At 43.2% G+C, this 15257-nt stretch overlaps 1 protein-coding gene across 3 annotated transcripts in view; it reads left to right on the plus strand.

The window, feature by feature from the left end:
- The first annotated feature begins 338 nt into the window (after positions 1–338).
- The window catches only part of LOC138757606 (protein NYNRIN-like), a 40761-nt gene continuing 25842 nt past the window's right edge, over positions 339–15257 (plus strand). For 2 of the 3 annotated variants that reach the window (XM_069925238.1, XM_069925239.1), the window contains exon 1: positions 339–697. The gene's annotated coding sequence lies outside the window, so the exon portion shown is untranslated. Of the gene's footprint in view, positions 698–3608; positions 3883–15257 lie in introns of those variants that run through there. The other variant, XR_011353736.1, reaches the window with a different exon arrangement.

A 15257-nucleotide genomic window follows, 5' to 3' on the forward strand; every position in this document is an offset into this window, starting at 1 on the left:
TCAATTTTTTAAAAATTATCTGTACAATATCAACAGATTTTATACATCAGTTAATATCACTCTTAACTACAGTCATTTCTTGTTTCATAGTTGACATTTCATCACACAAAATATTCATTTTTGTTTTCACCTCCATAAATCCTTGGGTCATTTGAGTTGACATTTGTTTTGACATATAATCCATTTGGGTAGCAATCCCTTCCAAAACAGTGAACACTGAGTCCAATCCAGATTCCATAACCACTTTTTGAGGTCTACCTTCTTAAAATTCAGGCTCCTCCTCCTGGCCAAATTCCAATAAACTAAGTTCCTCTTCTCCTTCAGTCACCATAGGTCCTTTGACTGTGTGGCTGCAGGTTTGGACACCCGACGCTGGCACCCCCACAGCCCACACTTTCTCCAAAAGGTCATTGACCCGGGATGCCCCGCGCATGTCCGGCAGAACCGCAGAACACATAGGAGCGTCCTCCAATGCTACACTGCATGTCCCCAGGCTACCCAGCAATGTTGCGGGCTCAAGGGCTCCTTTGTCGGTCGGGCCGCCTGCACACCCGGCTTCATGTGCTACAACCGAACTCACCAGAGTGCCGGCGCCATTTTTCGACTGTAGGATCAGCGTCGAGGTCAAGCTTGAATGGGCAGGAGTCCTCTGAGGCTTGGAGGCTCCCAACAATGACTCTGTGGATTCAGCTGTACGGTAGGCCTCAATTCATCTCGACTTTTATATGGTAATTTCTTCTGAAGTTGAGTTTTAGATTTCTTCACATTGGTAGCCATGGTGAATCACTGTTATTCAAAAAAACTGTAAATATTATTTTTAATCATTTTTATACTTTTTAAAATCGGGTATTTAATAATCCAGCTGGGGAAAGGTGGAATACACTTCTTTCTTCTACACCCCAAAATAAATATAGTTCAACATAAAATTAAAGGTTAACATAAATCCTTTACACCTCTTGCTTGCTCTGAAAGTCTCTGCTCGTAGAGAAAGAACAAAAAATATCTCACTTTTCCTCAGATAGAGCACAGCAGTTCTTTTGTTAATGTTGCAGGAGAAAAGGAGACGGGAGATGAGGGGGAGTGTTTAATGGAAAATGGAGAAGTCGATGTTAATGCCATCTGTTGGAGGGTTCCCTGATGGAAGATGAAGTGTTATTCCTCCAATTTGTGGATGGTCTCAGTCTGGCAGTGTGTGATACCATGTACATACATGTCAGCAAATGAGTGGGATGGGGAATTTAAATGGGTGGTCACTTGAAGATCCGTCTATTTGCAATGGACAGAGTCAAGGTGCTAAATTAAATTCACAATGGACTAGATAGTCTGAAAGCCTTTTCTGTGTTGTAGTGTATTTTGGTTCTATAGTTCTAAGATCTAATTTCCTACCCATGATGGTCGATGGCATTATCGTTGTCAATGCTTTCCCATGCCAGAATGAAAATCATGGACGATTTCCATTGACTAGTCACATACAAACCATGGCGTAAGTGGGTAGAAGGCTAAATAATCTACAATGAGACTCAGACATCTACAAGGTGCAAATCCACCATATGATGAAATATTTTACATTTTACTGAATGTTCAGCTCCAAAATCTTTCAAAAGGTTTCAGACTCGGCAGGAGAAAGCAGCCCACATGATTGATACCATATTAACTATAATAAAACTTCATTCCTTACACTACCATTGCACAGAGGCTGCAGCATTGTTTCGATTTATCATAGGAAGATTTAGAAAGTCTGATGGAGATAGTGACTCTGGTGGGATCATGTCAGGATGACAACCTCTTCCTGACTGTCAGCAAAAGGAGCAGATCATTGCCTTCATGAAACAGAGGACATGTCCTTAGAAATTTCAGTGGTGCTAAAGTGAAGAGATTCAAGTTGTTCAGAATAAATATCACCAACAACCAGTCCTGGTCCAACCATATCGATGTTAGAAATAAGAAAGTGCACCAAAGATTATAGTTTCTCAGATGCCCGAGGACATTTGGTATATCCCTGAGGTCCCCTTCCAACAATTACTGATACACCATAGAACGTATCCTGTCCTGAAGCAACACACCTTGATATGGAAATTGCTCTGCTCAAGATTAGCAGAAAGTTGTAAAGGCAGCTCAGGCCATCATGCAAACTAATCTCCCCTTCATTGACTCAGACTATACTTCTCAATGTGTTGGAAAATCCTCTAATATATTAAAGTGCACATGCTTCCTTGGCTATATTATCCCTCTTCTTGTCAATTAAATACTGTAGATATCCTTGATAATCAGACTCCTTCCACAACAAACTCAATCAGAGACTCATTTAAGGGCTTTTACTTGTGCACTTCATTGATTTTCTTTTTGTACTCTCTGTATTGTACAGTCAGTTTGTTTACATTTGTTATTTGTTTCCAGTTCTTTGATTGTTTACCTGTTTTAAGCTGTGTACATTTTATTGTTTGCACTACCACTTAATGGTAATTCTGGTGCACCTGCAGGAGAAGGGAATCTTAGGGTTGGATGTGATGTACTCTGACAAGAAATCTAAATCTAAATCTCTGAAATGCGAGCCTCCTGATTCAAGAATAATTTCTTTAAAGTTGATATCAATGGATCTTTCACTGGCAAAAGATGATGCCCCTTGCTCTTTTTTAAAAAACTGTATTTTTCTCAATTCCGTGTACCCTTAATATCCTTCACTACCTGACTTATTGTTGCACTACTCCCAAGACTGTTGTTTATGTATGTGTTTATTTGTCAATATTGCACTGCCTTTGGTGTGAGTTGACTCTCCTGGATAGCACACCAACCAAACTTATTACACTATCTTAGTAAACATGACAAAAAACAATTCAATTTAATTCAATGTGTACCATCTACAATCTGCGCTGCATTTATTCAGATATGCTGACCTGACCTCTACCACTGACAAGGGCAAGGTAGAAGTCACATGGGGAAACGACTGTCAACAGATTCCTCTCTAGGTTATACAATGTAACGATGCACAATTAAAATGCAGATGATTCATTTTTACAAGGTTTAAGTCCTTCATCTTCTTCCCCAACAATATTTCACCAGAAGAACGGCAGGGCTTTAAGTAGGGCAGCTCTCCATGAACCTTTCAAGGACAATTAGCGATTGGCATTAAATTCTAGTCTTGTCAGCAATGGCCAGATTCTGAAATATTTAATGAAAAACACAAAGCTGGAAGTACAAACAGCAAGCAGTGCATTATTAATCCTCTGCAATTGTTGATTTGACTCCGGCTCTTCAGATTAGGCAATGGCAATGCAGCCAGTGCTATGTGTTATGCATACACAGAACATTGTGGGTCTCCCACGGCAAAGGGAATGATTGACAACATAGACAACAAGGTTCAATGTGGATAAATGTGACTGGGTCTAGGATTTCAAAGGGTTTGTTTCACTGATGTACTGAAAAGTATTTAGAGATTTGCATAATACCACTCTTGCAATGAAACCAATGGAGGCAACATAAATACGGGGGAGGCAGTCAGTGTGGTGTGAATGTGTAGTTTTAGATCTTGTTCTGTCTGAAGTGTACTAATGAAAGACTGACTTGGTCTTTGTGTGTCCATGCTGACTTTGCCTTCTACAACACCACAGGAGGAAGAATAGTATTGATGAGGAAGATTAAAGGAGCAGGAGAATAAAAAGGAACTGATGGCAAAGCAAAGTGAAGAATCATTTGTTGTTTGCTATAAAAAGCCTAGGAAGTTTAAAGAATGTGATGTCTAGGCCTATGTGTAGAAGGGCTTGAACAATATGCAACAATAAGTGACAAATCACATATTCACCATCCATAGGAACTTTTCATCTTGACCTTCCAGTTGTCTCATCATCAATATCTTGCAGTTGCCCATTGATCAGAAATGTTCTGAACAGGGACACATAATAAATGTTGTTGCAAGAGCAAATCAGAGGCTGGATAATGTGTGGTGTGCGATTCACCTTCTTGCTCTCCCAGTCCACACAGTAAATACATAGCACAATCAAAATTGGGATGGAATATTGCCCATTCACCTGCATTACAGGTCCAAACACATTCAACAACATTCTCCACTTGAGTGGATGACTCCAACTCCAGAAATGGTCAACAATGTTTTATTCTTGATTGAATGAATGCAGATTAAAAAGCGTTGAAGAATATTCTCCACTTAGCTTCATAAATGCAGCTTGATTAACACTCAAGAAGTTTGCCATCATTGATGAGAAAATAGTTTTTTGACAGGCCTCGACATTCTCTGCAGCAAATAGTGTCTCCAGTGTCTACCTTAGAGAAAGTACATAGCAGCAACTTGCCTTGGGTTATTTGACATCCCTTACCTCGACCATCTAGATACAGCTATAGCTTCCATACACCGACCAGTTTTAATTGGACAAGCATTATCCTGATTTGGGAAATGATTGCAGGCCTCCCTGTTGCTGGGTCATAAGAATTTACCAATAGGATTACCATGGGACACTCTCACCACAATCATTGCAAGAGATCAGAAAGAATTTTAATTGTAATTGGGTGTCAGATGTTAGCTGTCAGGTGCTGAAAGTAAGACAGGAAGCTTGACCATCCAACAGCAGGCATGCCTTGTGTAGCAGCAGCTTCTACAATGACCAGAACTCTCCCTTCTTGGGACAGGACAGGAAAAGTTCTTTCTGGCTTGGACATATGGAGCACTCACTTTATAACAGAAGGAGACACCAGAGGGTCAAAGAATTGGGCCTGGAAACGAAAGTCGAAACAGGGTATTTTACAAACTCCATCTGTAGCCAGAATGAAGGGCTTCTCTCCTCACCACTGTCAATACCATTGACTAGCTTTGTCACATATTCTTTTATTTGACAAATGTTAAACCACTTTGTGCTTTGTAGAATTTGCTTTTACAAATAAGGACAAGGAACATCAATATCATTTGAACAGGAAATATAGTGGTGGGTGCATTTTGCAATACCATTACAGAAAGCAGATTTAAGCCATTTACAGAAAACAATATATTTACACAGATGATACCAGTTATAGGAAAATGTAGACAAGAATAAAAATTTAGCAGGGCAATTATGGGAGATATACTCGTGGATTTTAGCATTATGAAGGATATTAATTTGTATTGCATGGGCTATTCTTAATTCAGTGAACAATGACCTGCCATAGCAAACCATTGCTTCCTACATGTTATAATCCCCAAGTAATGTCAGCAAATGTCCTTTAAATATTAATGATAGCATTACCAGAGGATTAACCAGTTAATGGAGGTATCTTCTTGGCAGGCAGATGTCTTACATGAGAAATCCACTTAATATTCTTTTTCTTTGGCTTGGCTTCGCGGACGAAGATTTATGGAGGGGGTAAATGTCCACGTCAGCTGCAGGCTCGTTTGTGGCTGACAAGTCCGATGCGGGACAGGCAGACACGGTTGCAGTGGTTGCAGGGGAAAATTGGTTGGTTGCGGTTGGGTGTTGGGTTTTTCCTCCTTTGCCTTTTGTCAGTGACAGAATACCCCATCCAGTGGAGTCTCACAGACAACACAGTTTCTCATTTTCAGCCAATACATATATTCCTTCTTTGGGGGAAAAACAATCCACAAAATATGAATAACATTTCTGCTGGAAGAGGATTTCCCAGAGTACTGAATATCGCGTAATGTGTAAAAACAATTATTTTGCTGCCTTCTTTATCTGCATTTTACACTGTCAGCATTTATATTAAAACTGTGCTTTACTCCCTGATCATTGGGCCATCAAACTCTCACTCCTTGCAGTCTGTTTCTCTAATAGAGTTATTAAAAATCTTATCAGGTGCCTGCCTTATTTCAGAAACACAGAAAATGCCTGTTGTGGCTTTCTCTTCTGTGCCATAATCACTCTGAAGGAAAGGTTTATTTGTGTGCAAGCAAACTGCTCCACAACCTCTTTAGTGTTGATTAAGTGCATGTTGGTAACCACAGAAACAAGGTAAAAGGAACAAATACCATCATGCTGCCTTTGGGAAATGACAGGTGGTTCGTAAACAGCACATTCAAAACATAGGACTGCCAATAAATGCAGGCGATAGTTTGACCCATTGTTAATGACAGAAGCATCAAAGGCAATTATTGTGTGATGTTTTTTGGGTATGAATGGGTGAAGTGCATTTAGTGATTTTTAAAAAAAATCAACACTATTGTATAAAATGCCTCAATTATATGCAAAAGTGATGAGTTATGGACATGAAATATTTCACTAGAAAGTCCCTGTGGTCATTGCTTGTCTGTGAATTTCTGTTGTCTTTAAATATCATTATTCACTCACCAAACAGGCAAACACTGCTGACATACTGTTGCTTGTGTCACTTGGCCTCCTCAGCATCCATAATTTATGTCCCAAGGGGACACTGATGTGCCATTTCTGCACCAACTGAATTTATTTCCATTAAGTACATTAAAGGAGCTTCAATTGCATCAGAACAAAACAGGAGTGCTTTTCCCATCTTACATACTCAGAACAGGAAAAAGAATGCATGCAAAATTATCTTGTAGCATTCGTGCTATGCGGGCGTGGAGAAGAATGACATGCACACCAAACCCTTGAAGTCAAGACTGGTTTATTGTACTGGCCATCATGTTCATATGGGCCCCAGGCACTAACGTCAGGGTACCACATCATCGGAGCACTAGCCTGGGATTGGCCAGCGTTCCTGCTACAGTTCACTTTCTTTCTGCCATGCAGGAGGTCACCTGGCATGACAGCTGGTGTCACCCTCAGGTCCACGTGGTTGCCACATTCATCGGCCATTTTGTGGGCTGGTCCACGTCTCTGAACAACTATTGTGTGATGTTAGGTAGTTTGGATCTGAATGGGTGAAGTGCATTTGGTGATTTAAAAAAAAAAATAAACACTATTGTATAAAATGCCTCAATTATCTGCAAAAGTGATGAGTTATGGACATGAAATATTTCACCAGAAAGTCCCTGTGGTCATTGCTTGTTTGTGAATTTCTGTTGTCTTCAAATATCATTCTTCACTCCTCGGCTGCTAAACAACCGCCACCCCCCCCCCCCCCCACCACCAGAACTGGAGATCGAGCCATTGTCTGCCCCTGTGTCATGGAGGAGGAGTAGAGACCAGCTGGTTACAATCCAGATATGCTGGCTTCAGGCAGTCGATGGTAAAAGTCTCCTCCTTACCATCGATGTCAAGGACGAAATTGGAGCCCTTGTCCCTGATAACTCTGTTGGATCCCTCGTAGAGTGGTTGTAGGGGCAGCCGGTGTGCACCCCTTCACACGAACACATATTGATAAGTCCCTGCGGACATTATGCTTGGGCTGGCTGTGTGGTGGGGTTTGTTGCGGAACCAGGGACCACAGTTTTCACCGTGAGTTCTCAAGAGTGGCCTCAGGGTCTTCCGGGCATTTGTTGGGGCCAGGAATTCCCCTGGAATAATTAAGGGTGCAGCGTAGGCATTGATGTCTTCCTTTGGCACAGTGTGAATCCCCAGCAGGATCCAAGGCAGTTCGTCTACCCATTTAGGACACTTGAGCCAGGCCATCCAGGCTGCCTTCGGGTGCCTGTCAAACCACTCCACCAACCCATTAGCCTGAGGGTGATATGCTGTGGTGCAGTGGAGCTGTGTCCCCAGGAAGTTAGGCAGTGATGCCCAGAGCCCAAAAGTGGAGAAGAATGTCACACACACCAAAGCCCAAAAGTAAATTGTTCCCCTCTCTCTGAGGTTAGGTACTCTATCAATATGTACATGGTTGAACCTCTCTCTGAGGTTAGGTACTCTATCAATATGTACATGGTTGAACCTGCACCGCTCTCATTCAAAAGTCTGTGTGGGTGCCTTTGTGAGAGTTTACACTTCTCACTCCTGCAAGTTCATCGGTATTAGGCAATTCTTATACTGTGCACAGAATTGAACATTTATGAATTTTCACCAGGCTCTTGTGCTTAAAGGTAAATGGTTACCACTCAGGAAGGTTCTTGTTGGTGGTCAGAGAGAGATTTGTTGCTCGTTGGACACCCATAACTGATTCCCTCCGATCAGTCACTTCAGAGTCTTGCCAAAGAAACTTTCCCCTTCATGGGTTTTTCAACTGATAACCTCTTCATCCAGGTCACTACAGCATTCCTCTTGTTTCCCTTATTTTAGGAGAAACACTCTAGCTACCCATTTCCTCTTGTAAAGACCAGAAGGGTTTTTCAACAGGCTGAACTCAGAATTCACAACCCGTCTTCAAAATGGGGTTTTAACAAGCTCCCAGCTTGTCATGTTGCAGCCTCAAAAGCCACTGCAGAACTCTCTCTCTCTCTCTCTCTCTCTTTCTCTCTCTCTCTCTCTCTGGTCTATTCCTCTCTCTCTGCTTGTAAATTTGTAAAAACCAGAACTTCTTGCAGGGCTCCAAACCCAATCCCTGAAAGATCTTTATCAGCACTTTGAGCCTGTGCTGTTTATTTGTACCTGCTTTTTAGAATTCCTTCCAAAACAGTATCGAGTCCACGCTGCTGAAGATCCAGCTGCGCTGGGTGGGTCACGTCTCCAGAATGGAGGACCATCCCCTTCCCAAGATCGTGTTATATGGCGAGCTCTCCACTGGCCACCGTGTCAGAGGTGCACCAAAGAAGAGGTACAAGGACTACCTAAAGAAATCTCTTGGTGCTTGCCACATTGACCACCGCCAGTGGGCTGATATCGCCTCAAACCGTGCATCTTGGCGCCTCACAGTTCGGCGGGCAGCAACCTCCTTTGAAGAAGACCACAGAGCCCACCTCACTGACAAAAGACAAAGGAGGAAAAACCCAACACCCAACCCCAACCAACCAATTTTCCCCTGCAACCGTGTCTGCCTGTCCCTCATCGGACTTGTCAGCCACAAACGAGCCTGCAGCTGACGTGGTCATTTACCCCCCCTCTATAAATCTTCGTCCGCGAAGCCAAGCCAAAGAAGGTACCTGCATGACTGGCTTCAGCTAAGCTTCTGCATTTTAAATGAGATGTGATGTTTCTCTGTAAGTGGTGACCTACACAAAACCCCGACAATCTATCACTTTTAAAAATATATTTATATATAAATATAAAATATAATATGACCCATAACAGTTGTCATTGGGGGTAAGCAATCCTGTGCATTTCTTCCAGCTAGAATAACCGGCCATTCAGGTTTGCAGCTCAATCAAGCTTCTCACAAGAGAAGACCATCATCAACAGAAGACCTGGTGCAACTGAGGCACACTGTGGTCACCCAAGAATGTTGATCAACTTTACAGATTTTAGCTTCATCAATATGAACTGGTGAGCTAGTAAAGAGAGGATCTTTATGAGGGTGCACATGGACCCATGCATCTCAGATGCTTTCCTTTGCAGTCATTAATTATCACAGCATGAACTGCTAATGGATTAAGGCAAGTTTCTAAATTAATAGCTCGGGTACATTGGAGACCCAATTTTTTGGTTCTGATGAAGGTACTTCGACAATGTTGTTCAGAAAATATTTCCAGGATTTAGTCCCATAACACTCCAGAAGTTGCAATATATTTACAAATTGGGGTAATGAGTCATTTGGAATAGGAAGTTCAGGTATAGTCAGGAATGAAACAGCTGGAGATGAGGGCATTGCCCTGAGGAACTCCTGCAGCGTTCCTCCTGGGTTGGGATGATTGATAACCAACATTCACAAACATATAATTTTCTGCAAACATTGACCTGAGCACTGGCATATTTTCCTATTAATTCACTTTGACCAGTTTGACCAGGGCTCCTTGATCTCCTATTTAATCAAATATTAAATTTTGCCATTGACTGTCATTTTCACCTCAGTTCTGGAATTCGAATTTTTGGTTCATATTTGCATCTGAGAGGTAAAACTGAAACTGGGTATTGTTATGAGTTAATGTCAATTGATAGTATTATCACTAACTTCTTCCATTGTTTTACTGATGATTCTGTTGAATGATTGGATTGTATTTATCCTATTTTTTCCATCAGCAAGTATCTAGGCAATTTTCTACATCTTGGATGCCAGTACTTGGCCGGAGGAATGGATAATTCTGAAATGAAAGCCTTCAATGCTAGAGCTGGGATTACCTAGTTCGGTAGATTTGCCTGTCCAATGCAGTCAGCCTTTTCCGGATTAAAAGGTTTCATGGGTGATGAAGAGTAAATCCATTTGATTCACTCTAAAAATGTCTTGTGTGGTTATTTCATTGTGTCCACTGTAATTTCAGTGGTCACAGTTGGTGACCCTGATGAGTCCAAAAACGTATCCTTGGACAAACATGGTCTCTGCAGCTGTTGCTGTGAAGCTACCACCTTTCTGGACAGCTGAGCCTGAACTGTGGTTCCAACAGGCTGAAACAATTTCACCTTCGCAAAGTCAAATTGGACACCACTTGTTATTACCATCTTGTCAGTGCCCTGGACCAAGATGTCACTAAGAGGGTTGGTGACTTCCTATGGGATCCATCACATACCAGCAAGTATGTCATTTTAGAAGCACTTTTATTATGTGTATATGGTATGTCCCATAGGGAAAAGGCAGCCAAACTATTACATTTTGATGGGTTGGGAGATCACACTGCTTCAGAACTAATGGATGAAATGTTGTTGCTGGCAGCTAGTGAAAGGCCCAATGAGTTATTTTAGAGAAAATTTCAGATGATATTAAGCTCTTGTTATTCAAGTGTTCATTTGAAGACCAAAGTATATGTTTTTGAATGTTGATTATCAATCAAGGGCTGTAGCGGTGGAGGCTGGCTAAAAAGCACAAGGAAAGACAAGTTTGCACAACCAACCCCTCCAATATTGACCCCATGTCACACTCTAGTGCTCTTAGCACATCAGTCCCTACAAGCAGGAAACTCACCAAGACAAGCAAGCAGCAGGTGGACACCTTGTCTTGGTGTTATTACCACAGGTGCTCGGGAGTAAATGCCCGCAAGTGCCTTCCACCCTGCCTGTTTGCGGGATGCACCTCGGCTGCGGCGATTGGCGAGAAACCTTCTGGACCAGTTGTTCGAACAAAAATTTCTGGTGGGCACGGGTTTAAAAGTTAGTGTATTTCCACCCACTGGTTTTGACACATGCCATGCCACCCCCGGACCTGCAACTACGAACAGTTAATAATTCCAATATTCCAACCTTTGGCACTAGGGAGATGAATGTCATGTTTGAGAATCATCCCTACACTTAACCATTTATTATAGCACCAGTATCCCGATCTTTGCTTGGTGCAGATTTTCTTCAGGCTCACTCATTCCTCGTCAACTTAAAAGGGCGTTGGCTAATTAATGGAACTATTTTTCAGACTATGCCTCTGGCAGACGTCGATACCCTTGCTCTGCACCTCCAAACATTAAATAAACCAGTAGATGAATTGTCCAAGCTGTTGGAAGATTTCCCTGAGATTACTACTCTACAATTTTCTGCCCCCATCGCAAAGCAGAATGTTACTCACCGCATTTGTACTAAGGGCCCTCCTGTCTATGTTAAAGCGTGCAGCTTGCCTCCAGAGAAGTTGCGTTTAGCCAAGGAAGATTTTACCAAGATGGAGGAACTAGGTATAAGTTGTAGGTCTGACAGACCCTGGGCATCTCCATTACATATAATCCCGAAAGTCAATGGAGGTTGGTGACCTTGTGGAGATTACAGGCAGTTTAACGACCATCCCAGATTGTAATCTGATACCTCATATTCAGGATTTCTCGGCTAATTTGCATGGAGCAAAGATCTTCTCCAAAATAGACTTGGTGCATAGCTATCACCAAGTACCAGTACAGCCAGATGACATTCCAAAAACAGCAATAATTACCCCGTTTGGGTTGTTTGAATTTTTACAGATGCCATTTGGATTAAAGAATGCTGCTCAATCATTTAAATGGGTAATGGATGCTTTAGGATGTGATATAACCAATGTCTTCATTTACCTTGATTACATTTTAATGGCCAGTAGGACTAAGGAAGATAATTGGGAACATCTTTGGAAACTTTTTATTCATCTACAAAACTTTGGACTGACCATGAATCTGGATAAATGCATTTTTGGACAAAAAATGATTGATTTCTTGGGGCTTAGGATTACTCAGGAAGGCGTGACTCTGCTGCCATCCAAAGTTGAAGCCATTACCAAGTACTAAAGACCTGCTATGGTTAAAAGCCTGCCGAAATTCTTGAGAATGTTAAATTTTTAGCATCGATTTCTTCTCTGAGCAGTACATATCATGAAGCCTCTTTTTGAGTTACTGTCCGGAAATGCCAGAACCATCTATTGGACTGAAGAGGGAAACAATGCTTTCTTGAAGACTAAATATTTGCTGACTCAGGCCACTATGCTCAGCTACCCAGTTTTAAATGCAGCCACCTCCCTTTCTACAGATGCTTTCAGTATGGCTGTAGGAGGTGCTCTTCTTCAATATGTCAACTGGCAATGGAAACCGTCAGCATTCTTCAGCCACCATCTTCGTGAAGCAAAGAAGAAATACTATGCTTTTGATAAGGAGCTTTTGGCCATTTACCTATCTATTTGACGCTTCCATTTTTTTTGGAGGACAATAGTTTTGCTATGTACACCAACCACAAGCTCTTAACATTTGCATTTTGCAAGGTCACAGAGCCCTGGTCAGTTCGACAACAATGGAAATTATCATTCATTTCAGAATTCTCCATAAAAATACTACATATTTCCAGAAAAGATAATGTAGTAGTTAATGCACTTTCCCACTCTGCTCCACTTGAGATTTCATCTAATGATCAAGGTATTGACTACACAGTTTTGGCCGCAACCCAAGAATATGACCATGAGACAAATGCTTATTGGACTGCAATCACGAACCTGCATTTGAAAGATGTCCAGTTTGGAGTTAAGGGCAAACTACTCCTCTGTGATATATCAACACCCATGCCCAGTAGTTCTGGCATGATAGAAACGTCGAGTATTCAACTCTGTGCATGGTCTTTCACATCCATCTATTAGATCAACCATTCGTATGGTTTTGGATAGGTTCGTGTGGCACAATCTATAGAAAGATGTGACACAAATGGTGAGGTCCTTCGTTGCCTGCCAGAAAGCAAAAGTTCAGCAGCATACTAAAGTACCACTGCAGTCCTTCCACGTGAACATCGTTGGTCCACTTCCTATTTCAAGAGGATACTGTTATCTTTTTACAGTAATAGACAGCTTTACGTGGTGGTCCGATGCCGTGCCTCTAGTAGATGCTACTGCAGACAGTTGTACTCGGGCGTTCCTCAGTTTCTGGGTGTCTCATTTTGGTTTTCAGGCGCATGTTACTTAGAATAGAGGACCACAATTTACTTCCTCGCTGTGACCAGCCTTGTCTCACTTGGTCAGTACAACAATTCATCATATGAATGCCTATCATCCCCAGGCCAATGGAATGGTGGAAAGATTTCACCGACATCTCAAATCAGTCTTGATGGCTTTGTTAGAGGGCCTGAACTGGGCTGATGAGCTGCCCTGGGAATTGCTGGGCATTAAAATCACTTACTTAAACTTGTGATTTGGTGATCTGGAGAACTTAGTGCAACACATCAATGAAGCGATGAGCAGTCAAGATCTAGAAAATGATCATCTCATGCATGTTACGGTGAATGTGATTTTGATGGTGCACTCCTCCTAGAATCTCTCTGCAAGCCTGCAGCTGAGTAGTTTGGCAGAGCATTTAACACACTAGAATTGTCCATCTCATTGGTTAACATCTGCGTCCACCTGTGCAGAACCCCAAACATCTTGTGGCCTCTGTGCCTACTCTTGACTGATTGTTGTTCCTGTCACTATTCACCTCATCTTTCTCTCTTGAGCTTTATGAGTCACCAGATGAAATCAAACTACGTCTCACTTCTCCTGTGTAAAGGTATTGAAGCACCCAGACAGATGATCCTACATAATGCTTGAAGATCTATGAGAAACTAAATACATGCATTATATTGGTTAAGTCTTTCTCTAAGCCCTTTCAGGTGGACCCTCCACCTTGAGGGTGACGGGAGGAGTGGACCTTAACCTGCAGACTCACCTTTCAGCCCTAAAAGGTGGCTGCAGCATTGCCTGGTCCACCTGAAAGGGCCTATTCATATTCAGAGGTGCCTCAGAATGCCTGCAATCTGATGGAGGGAGGGTGACTGGTGCCAGAGTGCCACTCATCATAAAGATGCGGCATAGCAATGGCCATCTTCCCTACCCATAAACCCCATGCAGGTGCAACCACTCTGTGTTTTCCACACAGTTCCAGCTGTGTGGGGAATTATGGGTAGTGAAGACCGCCATTACTATGCCATATTTTGAGCCACAGAGAGTGGTCCTGGTGCAGGAGTGGCCAGCCTGGCTGTGACAGACTACACTGGCTGCCCCCGACATCCCCTGCCGGCCACCCCTGCCCCAACGTCTCCTGCCAGCTGCCCTTGCCCCCAATGGCCCCCGCTGACCTTCCCTCTCCAGGATGCCAGTGTTTGTCAGGCAGTGGAGCCAGGGGATGTCAGGCAGTGGGGTGGGGGATGGATGTTAGTCAAAGGAGCGGGGGTTGGCTGTCCGATAGTGGGGCATGGGTGGCTGTCAGGCAGCGGGGCGGGGGATGTAAGGCAAAGGGGTGGGGGATGGATGTCAGTCAAAGGAGCGGGGGTTGGCTGTCCGATAGTGGGGCATGGGTGGCTGTCAGGCAGCGGGGCAGGGGATGTAAGGCAAAGGGGTGGGGGATGGATGTCAGTCAAAGGAGCGGGGGTTGGCTGTCAGATAGTGGGGCATGGGTGGCTGTCAGGCAGCGGGGCGGGAGATGTAAGGCAAAGGGGTGGGGGACAACTGTCAGGCAGCAGGGCATGGGATGTCAGGTAAAGGGGCAGGGGCAGCTGTCAGGAAGCGGGGCGGGGGTGGCTGTCAGGTAGTGGGGAGTTGAGTCGCCGGCTGATAGAGTCATCAGCCTACCCCCAGGCAGCTGCTTACAGTGGCTGCACATTCAGGTGCCTCAATGGAGCTCAGCACTCTGCCGATTATCCCTCCCAGAGGAGGGTTGGTGTCGGCACCTCAGAGGCGCTTTCAGAGCATTCAGATGAGTACTTCCTTCGCTGCATGGGGGAAAAATATGCGGCTTTTCAATGGGGTGTTCAGGCCACCTTAAAGGGCCTACTCTAAATTGTGTTTTTGATCATGAATATGCTTCACACTCTGCTCTCATAATGAGTGTTAAATGTGCAACTCGCCAATAATTCATTTTGCCTGAGACTGCTCAGAGGACTGTATCCATCAATCACTCATGGCCATCCATAAAAGGTTAGTGA

This window comes from Narcine bancroftii, chromosome 3, assembly GCF_036971445.1.
Source record: "Narcine bancroftii isolate sNarBan1 chromosome 3, sNarBan1.hap1, whole genome shotgun sequence".
In the NCBI taxonomy this organism is placed as follows: Eukaryota; Metazoa; Chordata; class Chondrichthyes; order Torpediniformes; family Narcinidae; genus Narcine; species Narcine bancroftii.